This window comes from Caloenas nicobarica, chromosome 8 (genome assembly GCF_036013445.1).
Source record: "Caloenas nicobarica isolate bCalNic1 chromosome 8, bCalNic1.hap1, whole genome shotgun sequence".
Taxonomy (NCBI): Eukaryota; Metazoa; Chordata; class Aves; order Columbiformes; family Columbidae; genus Caloenas; species Caloenas nicobarica.
In genome coordinates this window covers 17587896-17610692 of record NC_088252.1, presented here as the reverse complement: position 1 = coordinate 17610692, position 22797 = coordinate 17587896, and the positions used below count along the sequence as shown (strand labels likewise).

Below are 22797 nucleotides of genomic sequence, written 5' to 3'. Positions count from 1 at the left end.
AAATACAGCTTATGGCACAGGACAGACCAGGTTGAATAACGTGAGCAGCTCTCAACTCCCAGAGCTCCATCCCATAGTCATTAACCTGAGTTAATTGAATCTGCATTAAACGGATAAAGACAATTTAAGCTGTTTCCATGACCCCTTAACATCAAAAAGATAAGAGCTCAGGAGTAATCTGGAGAGCACAAGAATTGCTCTCTTTTATTCATACTGGAAGGAAAACGGTGGAATGTGTCAGGTGCAGGAATGGCTGTTTTACACTACTCTCAGCAGTACTCTCATATTAATTTTTAGTATTGCTGTTAATCTTGCCATTAGAGCCTGCTAGCTCTAAAAGGTGGACATTATAAACTTTGAAGAAAGTCTCTGTTGGTAGAAGACATTACTTTGCTTTTGGATCCCATTTGTTGATGGGATCCGATTTCCTCAGCTTATAATCTAAAAATACCAGCATAATGAAGTAGCCCAGCACCTCCATTTGCATATCAAACTGATTTAATGCTTACTAAATCAACAGTGTAACTGGTTTTCAGTACATGCTTTGTAGAGAAATGCAACCATTAAAACAATTATTTCCACGTTAATTAGATATTAGTGAGTCTTCTACTCTTGTCTAAGTTCTACTGATTTAACTCTCTTGAGCACTCAAAAGAAGTTTACTGAACTTTTTCAGACAAATGGTTCTCAAAGGAGTCCTACTATTTCATTATGACAATAAAAGCAGCTTTTGATACATTTCTAAGAAGAAATACATATATAAAGTAAGAATTTAACAAGAATATGGACAGGTGCATGCCTGTGCCTATGTCCATGTATATAATGAACATGTCATTTGTTACTTTACTATTATGCTGACTTGACTTCAAATGGCAAGCTTACATTTGGTACCCTGGTGTATGTGTAGATAGTTATATCAACAGATCTTCTTTCCTGGAAACTGCACTGAAAGCTAACTGGCCTCGCTGCCTCCATAGTTGAGCTATGCTCCGTTTGGGGCGAGCAGCTTTGCTGGGTAGGTCAATCCTGATTTTTGTTACCATGGAGAGGGAATAGGAAAGCGGCATGAGGTGCCAGGCCAGCAACTCTCCCACTGCCAGACCTAATGTACCACGTCTAATGGGCATACTTCATTCACTGTGGCCACAGTCAATTGTTACTCTGATACTAGACTTCAAAATAACCACTACTCTACAACTAAAACCTCCCACATTTATTACTTAACTGCATAAAAAAAGTAAAGGAGCACCACTGCCATAGAAGAAAATACCACCCTGATATACAGGGAAAGCCCAGAAAGGAAGTTATAATTAATTCATTCTCATTTTACTATTGCAGTTCAGTGCTGAGTTGAGACGAATATGATGTAATTTCAGTCTGCTTCACTCTCGTTTTCTTCTGTGTAGCCTGGGGGCTGCTGTGTGTGTCTATGAGAAAAGATGGCCCCAGTATAATCCTTCCTTCAAAGAAGCGTTCATTCCTGTCTTCACGCTCCACTAAAATGTTGTCCCCTCCATAAAGAGTTTCTAAGAGAACAGAGAGACGATGTCTTTGAATCTATGATAGCAAATCTAATGAAAGCTTCCTAACCGGACTCACTGTCAGCCTGCTTGGAGTTGAGCGATGGTACCAGTGACTGTAACAAAATTAAAATGTTGGAATTTATGGGAACTACATGATCCTGTGGCTGCACATGCTAGGAAAGTCTGCCCCTTTCTTTGCATAAGTATACAACTGTGGAAAATCAGTGACAAATCAGTTCATCATGTTAAGCACATAAGTGACTGCACTGATTTAAGGGATTAGAGCAATGATTGGCACTGGCTGTCCTTGAAACACAGACACCAAGGAGATGAGAGCAGCTACAGCAGTTACCAAAATTGTGCCCTTAGCAAGTGCTTCTTTGCTTTTCCCCCTTTCCCTGGCTTGCAAATTCCCTGAGCCTGGACAAGATCTGCTCTCAAAAGAGCTGCAGTGTTGGTTCAAAAAAAATCCTGTAGATTTCTCAAAGCGATTCCAAGGCATTTACTAGGAAAATAGATGGTAGGGTTATAGCTGAGATACAGTGATTGCCCTGAAGTGCTAACACTCAAACTTTTCCAGAAAGTTCTTTTCTACACTCTATAATACGTAGCAAAGTGGGAAGCAGGTAAGTCTTTGCCTGCAAAAGCAACAGTTGAAAATTATAGGTAAAGCCTTAAGGCAACTGCCTGCTGTTAATGAGTTCACATCAAGCCTTGAAATGGGAAATGGGAAATCCTTGGGAAACTATAAATACACTAGTTTTAAAGAATATTTGTGACAAGGATCTTAAAAAGACAGCAAAAGAGGAAATATCTCCTGTTGCTAAAAGCAGGCATCAGGAAAGTTGCATTCAGTTCAGGAAAAGTGCCAGAAGGGGGAGCTTTCAGTTTATTTAAAAAAAAAAAAAAAAAAGGAAGTATTAGTAATATTCTCCTCATTCATCTGTATTAGACAAATTATGACTTGTGTCCAGAGCAACAGCTCCGATGCAAAAGAAATATCTCACGCCTCCTCAGCAAGAACCACATTGGCTGACTTCCATATCTACAGAAGATGGATGATTATTGATGTTGACTTTCATGACATGAAACATTTCTCTCTCATTTTTCAGAACCATAAGAAGCCTGTTAATATCGCCACCTGTTCATGCCTTTTTTCTTGTATGCAGTAGTATCAGCATGGCTTAGAAGCATTCAGAATGTCAGGAAATCAGAGATGGGACTGATAAAACAGATGAGCTTTTCTTCACAGTTTTGTTTTTGTTCAGGGTTTTGTTTTTTGTTGTCGTTGGTTTGGTTTGGTTTTGTTTTCCTAGCAAGCAGTGCTTCAATACAGATAAAGTCATCTAACTAAGCACCAACAGAGAAATGCTTTCACACACAGCATCATACCCAGTCTGTAGGTCAGTGGGTGCAAGTACTTATTGCTATTTATCACTTAAGTAAAATAGAGATTGTAACAATATGTTTTCTCTTTATGCCAAGAGGAGCTTTCAGAATGTAATTAATATAGATATCATACATTTCTATGCATTTCTATGACACAATCATTATACTATCTAGACATTAAGCTAGAAATTTTGAGTCACAGAGGTGAACCTGCTCTTGCTGACAAGGGCTTGGGTTTCTGAAAGCTGGTCTGTTTTTAAACTGTACCAGCTAGTCTATTAAAATATATTATCCCTCTCTGCAAATGCCGTCTTCTTATTATCCTTGGATTGCCATCTCTGCAAGAACACTGCTATCGTATGCTACATAGCTACCACCTTTTGCTCTTGTAAAAAAAGTGAAGTAAATTATTCTTTATTTTAGTTATTCCAGGAAGACATTTGCAAAAAAACCCCTTATTTTTGCATTATTCTCTAAAAAGGTCAGATGGAGCTAATTTTGTTCCATAATTAAGTCCTTCTACTGGAAATATTCCAATCATCAGCTGAACAATTGCCATTTTATATTCTGAATGAAGAGGTTATCTCTTCTTTTATCTTCTCCAAAGGAGCAGACTCCAACAGAATTATGGAAGCAAGCATGTGGTCTCTTGTGAGTTTAAGAAAGAGATTTATTAAGCTCATTTGGACCATTTCTCTGTTACATGTCTGTTAGAAAAATAGGCAGAGTATGCCACAACTAGGCCCTGTATTTTGTGTTAAGATAAATTTTAATGCTTTATAGGCTTATCTGCCTGGGTAATGACTTCGGCTTGCCATTCAGATAAATCTTTTTCTAATATGATTCCAGCATTTTTGAAGAGTAAATAAAATAATACAGTTGGGAAATTTAAAATATTTTGTTCAAAACCTTAGTACACTGAATTATTTTAAGCTCTAGCCTAATTTGAACATTCAATTTAATGCAGAGAGGAAGGCCAAGACATCATTTTTCCTAATATAAGGGACTGCTACAATTTGAGGATGCACTAAAAGATGAGGCATAGGCTGGTGGGTATGTAAGAAAGAACCAAACCTTCCCTCTGATGAGTTCTGTCCATGTAAGTATTTCACAACCTGGCAACCTTCATGGCTGGATAAAAGTAAGGGGCAGAATCTCATGTTGGACTAAAAAAATATCTGCCTGCGAGAAAATACACAACAACAAATGCTACTCTAAAAATAAAACACAAGAGCTTATAAGAACTGGTCTGACATGCTTAAAGGGTTTTTTCAAAGAGCTGTGTTACTGAAAGCAGTAACACTTCAGACTTCACATCCTACCCACCTGTTTAGGCACGTGTTAGAATAATTTAGCTATGTTTCCAGTTAGAATTCCCTATGTAGTCAAATGTCATAATTTATTTTATTAAAAGCAAATGTTAAATTGTACAAGTATAAATGCATCAACACACAGTGGAAGAATACAGGATGTATTTTGAAGGAAGAATTTATATTCCCTCTGGATTGCAAGCTCCTTGGTTAGGACTTTAGTTTGACACTCTCTATTAATATTGAATAGTAATTACCATCTATAGAAAATTTCGGTTGCCCTTTAGACTATACCTACTCAGTTAGAAATGTGAGCAAGATAAGCAAATTTTAAGCAATATGGTTAAACTTAAAGAGCACATTTGTTTTCATCTCAGACATCTCTCTGAATTCACATCAGCTAACTAATCTGAATGAATTACGTGGGCAGCAGCACTGTGAACATTAATGTATATGTGATATTTATGAAGCAGAGAATACTGCTTCTTGCTTTGCTGACCAGCACATCCTAATAGTAATAGCATATTTTAGTAATGGATAAGTGAAAAGGTGACTAAAAGGACTAGGAAGTCCCATAAGGAAGATGTAGGAGAATATAAATATTCAGTGCAAGAAAAACTTTACTTTGTAGACATGCGCAATATAACTCTGCTCAAGAATCAGGTAAGCAAGTCTTCTGCAAATGCTGCTCAATCAGGAGTTTTGTATCAAATCTACATAATATTCAAAAAAGTAATTGCCACATTAGCAAAGTACTCATTTGTTTCTGTAGGTTTCTTCCACATACGTATTAGTAATAGGATTTTAGCTTAACTCCATGAGATGAGCAAAGTATCATGCTACATCACTATGCACTCTTTCCTGGCTTTTTAAAATATGCGAGACACTGCATTTACATACAGATTTTATTCTAATTTTATGTATAGCAAATGAATCATTATGTCAGAATCTTTGCAGGCGGACACGCTGTGCTTTTAAACAATTAGAAGACAAATGTTCTACTGCAAAACATTTGTTAACAGATGTACATTGTCAGGCTGGATGGGGCTCTGAGCAACCTGACCTGGCTGAAGATGTCCTTGCTCATTGCAGGGGGGTCGGACTGGATGAGCTTTGAGGTTCCCTTCCAACCCAACCCATTCTGTGATTCTATACATTATGTGCATATATTTGCAAACTATTCACTTTTCGCATAGTAAGATTATATCACTGGTCAAACGAATTGTTTGAAAACCTACTTATATTTTCTGATGTCATACCATAAATTAAAGGACAAGCATTTTCCATAAAAATAGCCTGCACAGATTTTTTCAGCTGAATCTCTGTTTGGGGATGGGTCAGGCTTGCATTTCTGCAGTAATCAAGTTATGTCTACCAAAAGAGCTGAATGTGCCATATAACACTGATTGAAGTGATGAGGGGGACTGGGAAGGGTTCTGATATGAGGCCAGTTTAATTGTAAATATTTTAGAGCAGTGAATTATTTTTTTAAAGACTCTCTCATAGAATGAAAATCCATCCATTCAATATGGCTGGACTATATGGCTGACTTGAAAAAAAAACCCACCTGAGAAACAGAAAAGTTTTTTTGTGAGTAGTTGTTCCCACTATTCACATAATCTCCCTTAGTAAAAAACTAGGAAAGAGCTGAACTATTTTTACTGTCTTACTTAAGCTGTGTTACTGTAAGAATAGTACCTCAAGGTTAAGTGTATGAACAATAAACCATACTGTGAGCAATGTGAAACAGCTGCAGTAATTCATTAACTTAGCAAACTAAAGAGCTGCATCTTTGAGGTAGAATTGCTTAAATATATCACCAGTACCAACTTCACTGGCCAGTGCTATTGCCCCAGAAGTTGGCCTTTGGAATTCCCATTCATTTCACCAAAGTAAACAATTTACGGAATTGAATCAGTAATATAAGAACTTGTAACTATATCTTTTGGCATTTTGAAAGTATACATGGAGAAACATGTGTGACGATGTATAAACTTAGATGTGCTTTTTCAGCATTGCTGTTCTACTGCTGAAATTTTTAACACTCCTCCCAGAGTACCAAATCCTTCAAATTAATATTAGTGAACTGGCTGGAGCCTACAAAAATGCTGGCCTTTCATTTTGGCTCTTAGATACAAGAGAAATTTTCACCTCCTTGCATTTGACTTAATTTCTTCTCCCGTGAGTCTAAGTGAACTGAACACTGCAAGTTGCACAAGTCCCTTACAGCTGTTTCAGCCTGGCATCTGGCACTTGCCAGCACTGATGCATTACAGCAAACTTCTAGTATAGAGGCAGATTGCGAAAGAGTGAAGTGTCTCATGCCAGAGCACTTTATTGCATCGTCAATGATGTATTGGCACGACTTCACTGAGTGCAATGCAGCCCAAAGCAGGCTAACCCTCAGGTTTTGTTTTTGTTTTGGTGGGTTTTTGTTTGTTTGTTTGTTTTTTCCCCCCAAACACAGGTTCTCTTTCGCAGGCCATATCGAAGTCCTTTAAATGATTAAAAAAAAAAAAGTCTGGATGAAGCCAGATTTTTTCCTATGCTGGAAAGGCTATCCTTGGACATTACAGAAAGGAAGAAGTTGCTTAGATTTACTGTGATATTCCTGGAAGTTATGCTGTAGATATTGAAACAGTCTGAGATTATAATTTCTAGCATTTCTAGCTGTGAGAAGGTGGTGACTCTTTCTGCATTTAAAGTTTCAGTAAAGAGGTGATACAAGTCAGAGTGCTTTCAAAAGCTTTAGCCGCCTTTTCTTCATGTGGTCAATGGTTCTTTTCCATTCTGCCTTGTCTGCCATGTCAGGACAGTCGTGGGAAGTCTCTCAAATTCTGGGTATTTTCTGTGTGCAAGACATTCACGTATCAGTCTCTGTGGCAATCCTATGCTTGCACATGGGGTTGTGGTATGGGGCAGGCCCACACGATGCAGCAGGTCAATGCTTGCTTGTAATGTACTGAGCTGGCTGGTTTCCCTGTGCACGGCATGGCACGACATGGTGGCGTTTCTCTCCAGCTCTCCCAGTTCCTATTTCCAGTGTAACTGGTCAGTGAGTCGCAGCTCCCGCAGCACGTGGCAGGCTGGTCAGACATGGGGCAATGGTAAGAATACAAAAAATCAGATATTTGGTACAGAACTGCCAGCGAGGGAGACGAGTTTCACAGAAGCAATTCTGTAAGCCCATGTGGTAGCACTGGTATCAGAGTGGGAAGTGTAAACTGGTCCCGTGCTCTGCAGGAGGCTCTTGCAGCCAAGGTTTTGGCTTCAGTGCAGGAACGCAGATAAAAGGGGCTTCATCTGCCCTCTGCTTGTCAGACCTCTGCTCTGAGTGCAACATAACCAGTCTCAAATGATCACCCGAGAGTAGCTTATTACAGATGATCTTTACTGGAGAGTCAAATGAAAGTCTGATAATCTCAGAGATACATTAAAACAGCTATATAAGCAATAGGGCAAGTCCACTAGAAGTGATCTCTAATACTGATACCTGGATATACTGTAAAAGGGAAAGAGAAAAGGAGGAGGCAAGCCTAGTCTCAGAAATAAAACTGCAGAAACTAATTTTACAGGATTTTAAGTGATACATGCTGACACATATCAGAAAGTAGAAGTAAGCGTTAAGAACTGATGAATGACATTTGGCAGAGGTGGACACAAAAGGCAGCCAGAGTATGTTTGATTTGTCTCCTTGTTTAAAAACACAGAACAAAGACGAGGTTTGCTATAGAAAAGAGCAGATATCCATGAATATTTTCATCTGTGAAAAAATACGCAATTCTGCTGCAAGTAGAGAACATCTCCTTAAATGCCTTCCACAAGGTAAAAATCAAGTTGTTGGTACACGGCTGAGTCATGCTCTAGGGTGACACAACTTTTAGTTTAAAGTATTTTTAAGTTGCCTACAAACTTTTCACAGGAAATGAACAATGTTGTGTTACTAAGTCATACGACAGCAATGCTCTTATGAACCACCATCTTTGAGAACTTTAACAAAAATATCAATAAAATCAATAGCCTCTAAAAGACAGCATGGGCAAACCCAAATCTTATTATAGGATCAAGCGTGGCGTAATAAAAACCAAACACATACTTTCAAATATACTCAGCCAAAGCCCAAATGATAAGGAAAGACTACATGAGAGAACAGAAAAGTCCATAGCCAAAGCCATCACTTGACTTTCCTACTTGGCAGAAGAAAGCAATGCCCCGAGGGAGAGATTTTTGTCTTCACCAGGATTGAGTGCCCAGCTGTTCCAGTCCTACTTACTTCAAGTAGCGCAATATGCAAAATTAAGTAGTCCAGAGCACATTGCATCAAATATCTGTCCTTTACTGTGGTCTTTCAGCATCCCCATTTTCAGTAGCGGGATCAGAAACAAGGCATTAAGATATGTGAGCCTTTCACGCAATATTCCATAACTTTTAACTTTAGATGACACAATTAAAGACAGCACCTACAAACCTGGAAAACATCTTTTAGTGGAGAGTTAACAAATATCAATGTTCTTAATGTTCAAGGCTTTAAAAAAAGCAAAATTGACCCCATAAAAAACTGTCTTTTCCATTTTCCTTCAAGATTTGGGCAAATGAGTTCATTATCTCAAGACAGCCCAGAGAGTACTTGAAGATCTTTTTACCCAATATATTTGAGATTTTTTTGCAATATAATGAGCTGTGTGATATGTGCAGCTACTTAAAACTACATGTAGTTCAGATTCAGCTTTCAAAAGCATCTTTTAGTCAATACATTTTAATTGATTGTTACATGGCGGAGAACACTTTTTCTAACTTTGGCCTGGAAATCATCTTTGCTTTATAATGGTAACTCTGGTTGCATATTAGTATATGTTCTCAGTAATACCACAGAGTTTTTTTTGAATTTTGAATATGTATATGGATGATAGAAAGGATGGGTTTAATTTCACTAGAAGGGAAAATTCATATTTTAGAAATTAAAAAATCATAATCGTGAGTTCCATTGAGAGGGACAGCACCATAATTTTTTATACTTCTTCGCAGTGTTGAGATTTGCAACGAGAGTCCAATCAATGCTAATATATCTTCTATGAGCTGATGAAAGGGAAGTCAGAAATCTTCATGTAAAACTATATATGCAAATCACTAGTTAGAAGCCTAGCAGCTATTTGAAAGTGCAATCTTTCAATCAGAACATAGAAATTATGGTGCTAATTTACTGTGAACTCAAATGTCCTTATTTGAAAATAAATAGAAAAGACTAACCATTGGACCAATTTACCAAGAACTGCATTCAGTATGTCATCACTTGCATTTTTAAAATCAGAATTAGAGGCTTTCTAAAATATGTCACTGTTCAGATGAGATTTAATTCAGGCAAGTTTTATGAACAGTATAATATAGGTAGAAGTCATACCAGATCATCACAAAAATGTCATTTTGGTTTTGAATTTTTGAGTTAAACAACAGACTTAAGTAATCAAGATCTGACTTCTGTAGCCTGATCAGTGCAGATACACCCTTTAAATGTACTGGGAATTTTAATAAGTTTTGAGAAAGCCTGAGAAATAAAGCTTTTCTATCTTCTTTCTCTCTTCCTCTCCTTTTCCTCTCCTCTTCCCTTCTCTTTTTGCAGAGCTTAATCTTACTTAATCAGCAGCAACATTATTCTTGGAGTTCTATTATTCATGTGAATTTATATATGTGTCCACTATGCTCTTCTTTGAAATATACTTGGGAGCACACTATCAATTTATTGCTTGACAAATCCTTGGGAATACCTGGCAATATTTTTACCCCTGTGATAACAAACTGCCATGCTCTCTATAGATACTATGTCTGTATGTAAGAACAACTTCTGATTAAAAAAAAAAAAGGTAAGTAGAAAAAGCAGTAACCCAATTTCAGTTTGACTGTAAAGTAAGGCATGTTGGAGCACACCACTATACCACCAAAATTACATCACATCACCTTATATAAATATATCACGGCTTGTTATTGCAGCTGCTATTTGTGTTTATGATGGCAGGGATGCTGAATCTATTCTTACCCAAAGAAAAGGACTTTTCCAACAGTAAGAAAGCTAAGAAATATAGCAGGTTTTGACTTATACCTGTGAACCTCTAAAAGTCTGTGGACTACTTCTCAGGGGCCAAAAGAAAAGCAAACACAAACATACGTTATAACTCTTTGAACCACTTGGGAGAAAGTTGAGAGCTCTGTATCAAAACTATGTTGCAAAGAACTATTTTCATACACGGACTTTGGCTGGCAAGATCCTTATGCTATTTTCATTACTATTAACTGAACACTAGAAACATTTCTAAGAGCATATATGCCTAGACAGAGGCATCAAATCTAATTTTCTGGTAAATATCTATCAGTTCTGGTAAATGTGAAGTAACTAAGAATTAACTGGATTGCCATATGCCTGTTCCTTTCTTACACAGCATCCTGCCTCTTCTAGTACAATTTTCGTGTTCTGCTGTGTCTGAATTTCCTGTTCCACGGGGCAAGATGCTTTATTTCTTCACAATGATTTTACTGCATTGCAACACACATTTTGTGTCTTAAAGGCAGAGAGCTGAATAAAAGTCACGAATGGGATGAGGGTGTCTGTTACAGAGATGGTAACTGCCATTTACCAAAAAAAATGATGGCTATTAAACTATTTCTCCCCAGCAGAATCCTGAAGGATTTGGCCACTGCTGACTATACAGCTGTTAAACAAAACAGCAGGACATAAAAGATTTGTATTAATATACAAATCATACACACAAGTCCTCTGTATCTCTTCAGAGCAGTCTTATAAAATACATGGTCATATGCATATACCATAACTTTTCTAGCAACAATTTAAATAAAACGAAATGTCAAAGAATCACTCTTAGTCCAACAAAAAGGATGGAAAAAAGCCTCAAATCCACCCATAGTTAATTGAGGCTAGAATCACTGCAGCTCCATCCATTGCAATTTCATATTGGTGCACTTCAATTAAGGCATAATAAGACTGCAAAGTAATTTATACTTATAGATTAGGTGTCATGTGTGAAAAATCACCGAATAACTGAAAGTGGGCTTCTGGTTGTATTATAGTATTCTAAGTTTCACTTTTCATTTAGCACCCTGATACCACAAAACCAAAGCAGAAATACCTTTATTCAAAGGTATTAGTAAGAAACACTTTATACACATGGGCACACACAGACACATGCTATCAGCTAAATAAACTAAAATAAACTAAATAAAGTTTCATTCGCCAATAAAGTACCAACACAGAAATGCCTGGACTGTTTCTAATCACAATCTCAAATGTTTACTCAGTTGCCGAAAGGCAACTTTTTTACCCTGTTTTGTTACAATGAGAGTATTTGATACATGGCTTACTGCAGCCTCAACTAAATGCAGAGCTCTAGTTTTCCGCAAGATGTTGCATCCTTTACTTCCACTCCGCATCGTGTATCATATGCATTACCACTACACTATCTGAGAACGTGCATATACCCATCTACAGATGGAGCAGGCTCATTGCTATTGTAAATCCAACTAATTCTGGTGAAGTCAAGAAAATATGCCAGTTCAAACCAAGCAAGGGTATGATTCCAGGCCCTTAATCTTTTGAGGTATGTAAAAGCATGACATAATACATAGATACTGCCTCAAATATGCAGCATCAACAAAGTGGCTAAACTAAGTAATATTTAATGAGCAGCAGAAAATAATTGATGTTTCAAATAATGAAGTGTGTGAGATGACTGGAAGCTGAAATGAGATTCTGGATATCTTTGAAAAGAAAAACGTGTGTATATATGCCATCCAGCTCCCAATAACTGAGACTGCACTACACTTAAAGATTTCTGCAACAAATACAGTGAAAGAAAACCAGTGTCCAGCTGAGGTAAATATACCGTTAAAGATGCTAACTTTGCATTTGCTGCCCCTATATTCACTCCACAGTAGGAAGCCAGGTATTCGATATTGCCTCATTGGAGAGTATCATAGAACAGCCTCATCTAGCACAGCTGGTTTCACCTTTTTGCCATAAGAATACGGAAGCCTGGTAAGTAGCAAAGTGAGGAAAATAAAATCAGCGAAACCTAAATGATTTCATGTTTCTGTCATGTATTTTAAAATCTATCACTTTTTTGAAAGCTACTCCATAATTATAATACAATATAATTGCACACTCTTTGAGTAGGAGGATTCTTTTATGGGGAGGGTAATATTCTTTGGTTACTCACATTTGGATGAAATTAGGTGTCTTGAAGCTTACAACACCCACTTGCAGCCAAGCTGAGAGAAGGAACACGAGTCAGAGGTCACAGGGAACAAACTCTCAGCCCTGAGCAAGGACTGAATTTATACAAAATGGTCACATCTAACAAAACAGTGCTCGGAAGAGAACAAGAATGTCAAGCACTTCTGTAAGGCAGCTAAGAAACATTATGGCAAAGAGTGGCTCGCTCAGAGGCATCAGTTTTCTCTTTTGCCATTACAATTCTTACAGCTTACCACAAAGTGAACTAATATGCACCGTATTCACTCAGTAACTAAACTGGTGCTAATTTGTTTTTAACACTCAACCAAATGCTACAGGTTCTAAAGGCACTTTCTTAGCCTCAGATGAGTTGGAAAATCTAATCTGTGCTAATTTTCCCAAAAACAGATGGTGCATGAATTAAACTGTGTAGACCCTTTTAAGCTTCCATTCTCAATAGGTCCCTTTTGGGATAACTAATGTTCATTTCTTAAGGCTCTATTCTCCTGCACTTATTTCTCTTAAATAACTGCAAACAGCCTCCTTAATTGTCTAGGAAGATACACTCAATGGGAGAAAAGTCACAGAATTTGGGCTTTTAAGGGATTATGTTATGCATGCTAAGCTTGTCACTAAACCCAATATTTTTTGCATGGACAGTACAATGATACCTGTGTTATTTAGAATGGGAAAATGTTTCATTCCAGGCCAAGAAATATCATTACCTGTGGCAGGTACATAAAGTCAGGACTATGCCAGTAAACCTCATGCACATACATCACTTGAAGGCAAGAGGTATGAACTCATGTGACTAAAGACTACCTTATCTGAAAATAAAGATTGCAGATAGTAGGTATTAACAGATGATTTCCGCTGTTTATTTTTGAGAAAGGTTTAAAACCTCACCACAGTCCTGGGCTTAACTATGCTAGAGAGGTAGCAAAGGATGTTCTTAGGCTTTATTTGAGGGAAAGGAATGAACATATGGAAAATAAATTAAAGTTGAAAAGGTGAAATGACATTAAAAGAGAGTTATTAAACCAACATGACTCACAGTTTCTCAGTAGCCTAAGAAAGAAGAGCAGGTTTCTAACCATGCTGTTGCAGTATCATTATCTTAAAAAAAGAAAATGAATTCACAAAACCTGCAGTAGCCACCTAGGAGATATCCTGTTCTCCTGGAGCTGCTGCACCTCCTTACACACCATTTCCCATCTCTCCTTCCACTACGCCGGACATTTCCATATGGCATGAGAGCAAGCCCAAGTCCCAAGCTCTACTCCGATTTCAGTCCTGATCTGCTCCTTATGGGAGCAAATTGAGGGAACAAAATATAAATGGTCTATTACTGTTCTTCCTTTCTATGACATTTATACATTGCCCTGAATTACTCTGGAATCAGGACAGTTATGTTATGTTTTTATCCTCACCCCGAAGGTGTAGGGTAACAGGTAGTAGTAATACTCAGTTCATAGGAACAAGGAGACACGGCACAAAGAAGAGAGTGACACTCCCAAGATTACACAGAAAAGTTGTGGTGAAAGAGGTAATTGAAGCTGCCTCTGAATTACGAGGCCAGAAATAGGATCTGGTAGACTTAAGCAATGAAATAGCTAGAGAAATATTGTGCCATTATATTTTGAACATTTTTTGCAACCACATGCCCACCTTTAAAATTCCCAGTGCAAATGTTCTTTTAACATACTGTGTAATGTAAGCTGGGTGCTAACCGATGAAATAAATTGAGTTTTAATAGACTTTCCTCAACAACACACCCCAAATGACACATCAGTAATTATCATCAGATCTCAAGCAACATCCTGACAAAGTTACTGAATGTAAAGTGCATCTGCTAGATTGCAACGGATTGCATTCTTGGTGTGCTCAAGATTTGTCAGAAAATGTATTTATACTCAACATTAATTCTGCTGACTCCTTGGATTGTTTCAGTTTACAAAGGCATCTCTGACACTGCAATACGGAATCATGTCCCATTTCTGGCAATGTACTGCTAGCAAAATACCAGCTGTTTTCTGTGGAGGATCAGTGTGATACAATGAGTTGATGTGCTGGCCTGGCTAATCTTTATACGATTTCTCAGCTTCTAATGTAACATGCATAACTTTGGTGTAGAACATCACTTGACAGTTAAAGTACTCATGTCTTTGCTCTTTTCTCATGAGACAGTTACTGAAGAAAGTTCATCTCTTTTAATTTGTTAACTTCTGAAAACAGCAGTGATGGCTTGACTACACAGACTATGGAAAGGAAAAGGAGTAGCTCAATGACTTGCATTTTCACTTAGTATCATTCTGTATCACTGCTGTTTTCCTCCATTAGAACAAAAAGTAACACGTGGTTTTTGATTTTCAATGATCCATCAGTCAAATTCAAAGACGATGAATTGTAATTTCAAAATATTAAGGTTTAAAATGTTTTAGCTAATTCTCACGGAAAAATCACATATGATTTAAGAAATACGTAGAATAGGTCCCAAAATGTTTAGAACTAGTCTCAGGAATTTTTAGACAATATATTTCTTTACAGGATAGAAACTAGAACTTCTACTTTATCCATCTTCCTTCTCAACATTAAAATTCATTGCTGTAAATCTGGAAGACTATTTAACAACAGTATGAAAGACCATTTAAAAGAATTACAGTGGCTGGAATACTGTGCTCCCTTCTGCTGTCAATAAGTCAGTCTCCAGCTATCACAGTCTATATGGAGGTGGATCTGATCAAACCTTGAACTGATTTTTTTCCAGTACTCTCCATACTTTTTCAATTATTTAAAGACATAGTTTATATTAAGTTTCCCTGTGTCATTAGTTATGTGTTAAAAACTAAACCACACATATTGGTTTCTGCTTCATTCTAAACCATTTTAAAATACTGCTGTACATTGTTCCAGCTATTTTTTCACCATATGTGTATGTTACAGTCAACAACATGTTATATCTCACACTAAAAGTGACTGAACACAAACAGTGCTGTGCGAGGTATGAAAAATATTTACTTTAATACTGTAAATCACTTTTTGACAGCTGTTGGGAACGGGCCATCTAGGAGAGTTTATGCTTCCTTCTATCTTTGTCCTTCTCCTCAGAACTATGTCAAAATAGATATAAGGCATGAAGAAAAGGTCTTATGTACTACAAAAATGTCAAGAAAAAGAACACAACAGCTGGGCATTCAAAAACTTAGACATGAGAAAGCAGACTTGTTTGGGGCCCCGTGTAGTACAACACATGGTTATTTTTAACTATATTGCCATTATTTTCATTGTTACTTTTGCGTTCACAGCGCTCTAGGTGACTTAAAAGCTACTTCTGATGAGCTCCAGGTTCTGTGCATTGTAAATCACTTCATAGAGCAAAGGACAATGTCTATGTCTAGATCACAGTACTTAATTGTCTTCTTTGGCTTGCCATTGCTTTGGGGCTTCAGGCTTCTTTATATTTTAAAGATGTATAATTTTAATCCCTTATCTTGTTCCAAGCCTAAGGGGAGCTGTGGAATTGGAAAGTTGTTCTCTGATTTCAAAATATAGTGGTGACTTTTCTTTATGTATATATATGTATATCGGGATCAACTGAGTTTCATTGTTGGCAAATAGAGATCAGAGAGCCTTCTGCACATCACAGTATCCATATAGACACCTTTTCCCCTCGTAAATAGAGCAGGTATTGACCAGTGTACAAAACAGAGTAAATAAGGAGACACAGTTATTATCATACAAGAGATCAATTAATAAAGTAAATAAGTTGGGATATAAGAATGAACTTACACACCACCTGTATGGAAAAGCCACCCAGAATTGAAACCTTTATCAGCCACTTCCTATGGATTTGCTCATGGGGATTTTGCAAAAGCTTTCAAGAACAGATGATTGTTTTCTGAGGCAGTGAAGCCAGTGAACTTAATGAAGATATTTCCATTAATTTCATAGACTCTGCATTCCTCATTTAAAACAGGGATTGAACATTGGTACATTTCCCGCTGTATATTGCTGTTGCAGCAAAATCTTGCATATATCTTTTAAAATCAAAACCCTGAAGCTATTTATTCCAAAGTGATTAATTGATTGGAGAAGATGCTTATTATAAAACAATGAAAGATTTGCTTCACAGCTCAGCTATTCCATCTATTTACTATATCCAATAATAAAGAGCAGAAATGGAAGTAGCAGTTATCACTATATTGGTTTCTTTCATCTGTTTTCAAATTAGTAATCAGATTACCTTTTGCCTACGCTCTCACCACGGAGGGGTAAACAGAATGAACTTTTCACCCTGGAATCTTTTATATTCAAAGCATTTGGTTTCACACAAGCTGAAGAAAAAATAATTATACAATCTTTGTTCCCACTGCAGCTACCTAGCAGGTTTTAAATATAATAAATGTATTCTGGCAAAGTTAATGTAGCATAAAATCAAGCAGACTGTATCACTCTTTGATACATATACCTAGTAAGCCATCACTGAAAATAGCAATAATTTATGCTAACAGATTATTTATCCATAATAAACCCACCCTCTCTGTCAGGCAAGGTATTTTAAGGTACAAAAACATAATCCCCTCCACGCATACGTTTTCTCTGAGTATACTGTTTACCCAGGATGCACTGTCTGGTTTAAGTCCTGCTTTTAGTCAATTTTATAGCCCAACTGAAACACTGGAAGTCAAGTGACTCAATGCAAGGTCACACAATGAATCTGTACCTCCCTGCAAACCGGAGCTCGAATGCAGCCAACACCTGCTCCTTTGCCTTAGATCATCCTGCCTCCTCTTTTAAAAACATTAACTTCTAAAAGAAGTTGGTCTTGCAAATTCTGTTTACAGGCATTAAGGGTGGGTGAAGCGTTTTTCAGGAGGATCAGCCTGCTCTTGTGATCGGGATGCAGGGCAAACTGCACTTGTAAAACCAACTTAAAGAGTTGCTGGCTTCCTCTTCATTGTCACAATCCTACCTATCTTTCATGCGACAAAACAGTGCAGATGCCAAGGTCATAAAAAGTATTATATGGGTCTGCCTGCCATCTCTTCAAGGTGGGCTGGCAAGGCAAAGGGCTATAGACAGAAAAATGGAGTAATAAAGTTTAAGTAGTGGGCAATAATATCCATCTGCAGTGCTGCAATGCCGATTAAGAGACTGAAAAACCTCCCTGCAACTCTAATTGGATTTTCCTGTGTTGTGTACAACCCATAGTGGCCTCACGCCCCCTGCTTGTGCTGCCCCTTCATCCTACATGCGTGACTCCATATAAAGGACTTCTCTGTAAAACATACAAATTCTTATGGTGCTGTGGAGTGGTTGCAATACACTTCAGAGAACCCTGTATATTACTTAGAAAACCACAATCTAATCAATTGTTATGACACAACACAACACTAATTGTCATCTAAAAATGTCTCATTTACTCTTGAATAAGAACAACAGAAGAATCAGAATGCAGAAGTCTATGTATGGTTACCTAACTTAAATAAAATCCTCTTATACCTTATAGATTGCTAACCATAAATATAAGTACATTTGAGGAAAAAATATAAAACATGCTAAAAATTAAGTTCTGAAAAATAATATTTGCATAGGAAAACAAAAAGCTATAGCATTTGAACAACACTGTCTTCTGCTGAACTGAATCTGTTTTAATTTACTAAGCCTTGTACTCTAAATAAAATTAAAAGAGCAAAACGAAGACCATTCCTGAGTCTGCAGACAACCTTCACAAGCGTTTCCTTTTCTGCTCGTAGGTCTCCTAAATGACAGATCAAAACAATGGACTATTCCTTTTCACTGCTAATTTCCAACCCATTATGCGGGAGAGAAAGCTGAAACTGTTTCATTAAATGGAAAGAATACTACAACTATTCAGTGGGAAGAAAACTCCACAACTAATGAAATATTAGAAGAGTGGGAATGTATTCATACTTTTGTTAAAAACAGAAGGAAGCTGGAAGGATAAAGTAACAGACCTCTCACTCTCCCAGTAATTAGTGTCAAGAATCAGGAAGGGGAAATCAAGGAGCCGGGAACAGAGAGGTACACTGTGAATCATCAAAGAGCTGACAGTTGCGTTTGTCTGAGAATATTGAATGCCATTTATCAATTTTTGTTCCTTGCTCATGGTTGTCTGCTTCTTTCACTCAGATGCTTATGGCTTCCTACATGACCTGAAGATTTCATAAGTTCACACGGACTGGGCTCTTGATATCTAGTGTTTTTGGGAACCATGTTAGTGGTACAGGATATTGAAGAGAGCATCACAAAAAATGGGGTTAGCACCTGAAAGATAATAGGGAAGAAGGAAGAAGATCAGTTAAATTAACCAAAGAGACTAAAAAGGAAAGAGGCTTGTGAACACAGCAGCAATAGAGGCAGAGAATATAAAACCACTGTGAAGAAAGATTAGCTTCAGAAAAAATGCAGACTGCTATACCTGGGGAGAAATGGGAGAAGACAGGCTAATGAAGTTAGAGATTTTCCCACTTCTACCCCAGTTAAGTCCATCATGGGTTTGCAGTGCCATATAGCAGCCAAAACTGATGCTGCTGCAAATGCAGCTCAGAACTTGTTTAGCAGTTGAAAGGTACTAAACAACCCGGGTGTCACAGTGTGTCTTTCTTATCTGGAATACAAAGGAAAAACAAATGGGAGTAAGCTCACAAAAGAGAAACAAAAATGATAAGGTGCTGAAGGGGGAAGTATTTGGAAAAGAATAAAAAGTGGGTAAACAACACAAGGTAAAATGAAATAGTTTGGTCAAAAAACACCCGAGGGATGACAGGTACATTACAGTATGAATTATTCAGGTTGACACATAAGGTTATCACTAGACACAATAGCGCCAAAATAAGAAGAGGAAACAAATATATTTCTTGGTTATAAGAATCGCTAAAAATGAGGGAAAGTTTCCTGAGAGGAAAAGGTGTCATATCTCATTCAGCTGAACTTTTAAAACTAAGAGAAATAAAGCACTAAAAAGTTTTGCATTGGTGAAAATACGGAGATGAAGACGAAAAATAGAGCTTTTCCCTGTCTAATTTCTCTTAGTTCTATGTTTCTGCAGCTTTGCTGATAGCATGATTGATAAATGATCCTTAGAGTATTTTACCATCTCTGTGCTCCTGCCTTCCAGTAATGAGAAGACTTTCCTTAAAAGGGCAGCATATGGGAGCCTTTCTCTGCTTTATAAATTTTATCCTTGAAGCAGGCTAGCTGCCAATTATTGCAGAAGGTTACAGAACCTGGAATGTGAGCGCACAATATGCTTCACATCTTCTGTACAGCTCTCCAGAAATGGTCATTTTTAATAAAGGATGTTGGTGTGATTTCAGTAAGGCCTTGGAAGCAAGGGTCAGGCTTTTCTGAAGAATTGTGCACTTTCTGTCGTGAGCTGTCATCTAGGAAACCCCCCTTCATGTTTCCCTTGATTTCCAGAGACAACAAAATTAACTCAACCCATTACATAACCAGAGCAAGTTACCTGATTTTACTCTGATTAGCAGCTCTTGTCCATTCCTATTGACATTTATATATCTACTGTTCTTCTTTCACTGAAAGTAAAGTAACAGACATCTTGGGCTCTTGAGGGGTCACATAACCATCAAGAAAGGCTCAGTCATGCAAGTTTTCCCAAACCAGGGGAGAAAATGGCTCCCAAGGTTTTCAGAAAGCAAGCAAACATCCAAGCATAACAAGAAGCTTCAGGTTGAAACAGTATCTGAACTGATTGATTTTTCTTTTTCACTGAAAACTTTGATGCATTATGTACCTTGGCAGTATCTTTTGAAAGTAGCTACAGAAGCATATGAAACATTTGTGCTGTTTACCAGTTAGAATTTGGCAAATAACTCCTGTTCGTGGGCATTTAGGATTAAAAATACATTATTAGAAAATGCCTCTAATAGAACTTTTCTTTTTTGTTAGATGGTGAGATCAAATCCATGACAGATTAAAACTGCAATCATGAAAAATAGCTGCATTTGTAATACAATTGAATATTTCTGCAAAGAGCTCTAGAAAACGAAAAACCAAGAGAAAAAGGGGTAGTTTTTCAGCACCTGCTATTCAGGCCCCAGTTGCCACGTTCATCAATCCTGTGCAGCCATGAATGCCTGCAAGCATACTTCAACACAACTGTCACCTGCACACACACATCAGCAGTGCTATTAGAGCCGGAAAGGAGCATTTATGAAAGCTCAAGGGGATAAACTCTAAAACTCGCATGCACTTTACTATTGTGGTTGTTAACCTGCACAAGTGTAGCTGCAAAAACATCTGTTCGCACAAGTGGAGGAGCACATTTAGAAGGAAACATGGTTGAAAATTCAGTTTCCAGCACTCAGCGACTGAATATAAAACTGTTGAAGCAGGTGTGAGGGTCAGCACCAGTCAGAGGAACAAACTGGTATCACTCTTTAATGCACTAAATTTTCATCAGTGGAGACCAAGGTTCAATATTTGAAATGTATCTGTTAGACTATAGCCAGCTCATAGACAAGTTAGTCTACAATACAAAGGGCTGAACACTCCTCAGTGCTTGGCAGCTTTTTCTGGCAAGTCCTTGTCAATGAAACATGCTGCTTCAGCTTGGAAATAGGTGTACTTTGAAACTGGCTTCAGTACTCGCCAAAGTCAAAGTAAATTGGATCAAGATCCTATGAAGAATATTTGGACTCTATGCTTGACACTGTCAAAATACTCTTAGGTTTCTCATTTGCAATAATGAATAAGACATTTAGAGATCTGAAGTGGACAGAGTTTTCAAACTTAGGAGGACTTCTATATTTAGCCTGTGTAAGTATAGAACAAAATCTAGAGGCAAGAGTGCTATCTAAGTGGCACACAGGCAGGGAGAGAGCTGAGCTCAAGGAAGACCCTGGCTTCTGCTGCTCAAATGGTGCTGCCACCCCGTCGAGGGCTCCAATTTACCGCATATCTGCTAAATAGCTTCAAGATGTTGTCTGTTCACAGGGCTGCACTTCCACTTTGTTTAAAAACCTAAGGCAACTACAAATTCAGCATTTAGTCCTTAGTCCTGATTCAATGAGTAGTTTGAGCAGCCAAGTACTTAGATTTAAGTGCTCTGCCCAATCAGGGGCAAAATGTTGAAAGTGATTGAAAACCCCTTGTAGTCTGAAGGAGAAGTCATTACAGTGCTCTTGCATAAATTTAGATTAAATACATCTCCAAAAAAACTTAACGGCTTTGGAACCAATTTGTAAAAAACCAAGAGGCAGTACAATTAGTGAATCATGTAAGTCTAAACATGGCTATTTTCATTTTTATAAGCATAATGAAATAAACCTTAGATTTAACCCCAGACTAATTGTATTTTGAAATGGGTTAGATGGCAGAAGCAAAGCAAAATGCTTCATGGCTGTGTTGTGAATTTCAGGGCTCTCCTCAGAGGAAAACAGAGAGTTGCTGCAGCTGGGAACTAAGAGGGACATGCATTGCAGCTATTGCTTTTGCTCTTTGCACTCTCAGCACAGGCTTTCTTTGCCACAAATAACTCAAAGGTTATGAAATGCACAGTTAAACAAAGCCATGACATATGAGGCACACTTGCATGTCTTATTCATTATTGCAAATGAGAAATTTAAAAGTTCCTAAAAGGTAAGTCTGTATCACTAGATCAAACATAATAACATGAATAATTTTCAACATACTCTTCCTGCTGGCCTTTTTCCAGCTAAGACATTTAAATCTGTCCTTAATGAACCCCTACAGACCAGGAAATGATGTCCAGAGGCAGGTAATCCAAATGGATTTTGCAGGAGCTATCTGCAATAAATCTGTTTGAAGTTTAGTTAATCTGCATTTTAATAGTTCACCAGCCAGGAAATTCAAGATTTGGAAAGTAGGAGGCTGATAATACAATAAGGTCTATCAGATGAAAGTCTGTAAACATGAACAACTCAGAACTCTTATTCACTATAAAACTTGCTATGGACTTCAGCTGAGGAGAAGTTGCAGAACTTGGATCGCTCTGCATGCAACAAAGCCTGATTAGGGTGACTGAATTATTCCCATGCTAGAAGAACAGCTGACCATTTTGGGCCTTCTGCTTTCATCTGCACAACCATCGGCTTCCATTTACCAGCCCTCTATATTAATGTATAGCAGAAATTGTTTGAATTTCGCTGGCTCTGTAAGAGAATCAGTTGTTGTTCACGGTGCAGAGGCACTTTCTGTGTCTGCCTGGCAGCAAGCCATCTGCCGGGCAGCTGGGTAACGCCAAAAAAGGCATCGTCCCTGAAGGGTATAGGCTCTTAATCCAGTTTCTGGGCAGTTTAGCTACTATTTCATGTTTGAAGTAAGCTGGTAT

The 22797-nt window shown here is 37.7% G+C and overlaps 1 protein-coding gene across 8 annotated transcripts in view; it reads right to left on the bottom strand.

The window, feature by feature from the left end:
* The window catches only part of NLGN1 (neuroligin 1), a 305038-nt gene that overhangs the window by 7881 nt on the left and 274360 nt on the right, over positions 1 to 22797 (bottom strand). The gene's annotated exons all lie outside the window — the stretch shown is intronic.